At 37.3% G+C, this 2,500-nt stretch overlaps 1 long non-coding RNA gene across 1 annotated transcript in view; it reads left to right on the forward strand.

Moving 5' to 3' along the window:
* Positions 1 to 2,500, forward strand: part of LOC106872466 (uncharacterized) — a 21,740-nt gene that overhangs the window by 1,793 nt on the left and 17,447 nt on the right. The window lies entirely within an intron of this gene.

Consider the following 2,500-nt stretch of genomic DNA (forward strand, 5'->3'; position numbering starts at 1 on the left):
TTAATTCTATGTCGGAAAGTACAAAGATTGCAATTCAGAAAAAACAAATATTTTGTAAAACTTCGGTATTTTTTTTTTTTTTTTTTTTTTTAAATTTCCACTTTTCTCTTAACTTTCAGGATATTACATCCCTATATCAATTTTCTAGACATTTTAAAATTCGTCAGGTCATTTGTACATGTGAGGATGCATGTTGCACCTGCAGATGAAATACAAGAAGCCTCAATGTAATCACTTGAGAAACATAAAATAACCACTTGAATGCTACCATGTTGTGAGGAAAGAAAATTCGGGATACAATAGTGACAGTTTAAAAAGTGCTAATGATGTGTTATAAGAAAGAAACACTTCATCACTTAGGTAGGCTTATGAAGATTGAAAAAAAAGGATCAGAAAATTTGCCTTGTTTTGAGTAATTAAGACAATTTGAAACTTTAAAAATCACTCAACACCATGGTAAAAAAAAGCAGAACATTTGGATGCAGACTCTGTTTTACTTTTCCTTCGTCGTTTAACGTCTGCTTTCCATGCTACCATGGGTTGGACGATTTGACCGAGGACTGGCAAGCCAGCAGGCTGCACCAGGCTCCAATCTGATCTGGCAGAGTTTCTACAGCTGGATGTCCTTCCTAACACCAACCACTGAGAGTGTAGTGGGTGTTTTTACGTGCCACTGGCACGAGGGCCAGTCACACGGTGCTGGCAACGACCACGCTCAAAAAGGTGTTTTTTACATGCCACCTGCACGGGAGCCAGTCCAGCGGCACTGGCAACGACCTCGCTCAAATGATTTTCTAACGTGCCACCAGCACAAGTGCCAGAAGGTGACGCTAGTAATGATTCCGCTCAAATGGTGCTATTTACAGGCCACTAGCACGGAAGCCAGACAGCTGCTCTGGCAATGAACATGCTTGGGCAGTGCTGTTAGTGCTCCACTGGCACAGGTGCCAGTTATCAATGAAAATGGAGTAGATTGGTGGCAATATTTTACTTAATATTTCATTGGAAGTTGGTTTGTGTAAGTGAGAGCAGCTATCCTGATGCATTTCTTATCGCTGTCAGGTGGATACTGTTATTCCAATAGCTGGAGAAGTGGGGATATAAAGCTTTAAACATTTCTTCAAGAAAGTAGAATTATACAGATGAAAAATGCAAACTCTACTTTCGTTTCTTATTATTGAAGGTGGGGGTTGGGGGTTGAGGGCAAAAAACTTACCTGTTATTTTGGTAGAAGTATAAAGCAGCAAGTTGGCAGAACATGAGCACTCCGAGCAAAACGCAAAACACTTAGCAGAATTTCATCCGCCATTACATTCTGAGTTAAAATTTCACTGAGGTCATATTTGCCTTTCATCCTTTCAAGGTTGATAAAATAGGTACCAGTTGAACACTGGGGTCAATGTAATCTGCCTACTCCATCTCCTGAAATTTCTCTCCTTGTGCCAAAATTTGAAACTGTTATGATTGTTATTGTTACTAGGGAACTGGCCAAGTGCATAGTATCAACAAACCCCAATCCCTAAAAATTGCTGGCTTTGCACCTAAATGAGAAACCATGATTATTATTATTATTATAATTATTATTATTATTATTATTGTTCAGTAGTTTTATTTTTATAACGTGCTTTCACTTCACAACCGAGCGCAGCTCTGTGCGCCTTGGGTATGTGCTGTGGTTTGCTGTGGTGTTCTTATGTTTACTGTATTGAAAGTGTTTTGCATAGAATGTGTGCAGTACCCAGTAGTGCAATTTTCTGTATGCTATATATATTTGTCGAGGTCTATATTTACATTATTTTTCTTCCATATTTTATATGTATGTGTTGTTGCGTTTTCATTTTTTGGGGTAGAGCACTGCTATCATTATTATTATTATTGATTAAGCACGTTGGGCAAAATGCTTAATGGCGTTTTGTCCATCTTCGTGTTCTGAATTTAAATTCCGCCAAGGTAGACTTTTCCTTTCATCCTTTCGAGGTCGTTAGAATAAGTACCAGTTAACTAAAGAGGTCAATGTCATCAACTTACATCCTCTTTCAAAATTGCTGGCATTGTACCAAAATCTGAAATCATTATTGTTATAATTGATGTTGTTGTTGTTGTTGTTGTTGTTGTTGTTGTTAGTAGTAATAGTAGTAGTAGTTGATGTGGATGATATTAAAATGATAGAAGAGATGATGATGATGGTGATGATGATGATGATGATGATGATGATGATGATGATGATGATGATGATGACGATGGTGATGACGGTGATGATAGTGATTAGATAAAGCACTACATGCAGCTATGTGATGCTGGCACCTATTGCCATCTGTGAATTGTATATCCACAATTTCATTTGATTTGGCAGAAACTGTAAACAACCAGTATAACTTCCATTTATTTATTTATTTATTTTCTGTCTATCATTTAGTGAAGGTCATCAAAACATAAGATAATGTTGTATATCCCATAATTAGGTTAACAATGTGGAAAACTGCTGTTTCTCTCTTAGGTT

Source organism: Octopus bimaculoides, chromosome 3 (assembly GCF_001194135.2).
Source record: "Octopus bimaculoides isolate UCB-OBI-ISO-001 chromosome 3, ASM119413v2, whole genome shotgun sequence".
Lineage (NCBI taxonomy): Eukaryota > Metazoa > Mollusca > Cephalopoda > Octopoda > Octopodidae > Octopus > Octopus bimaculoides.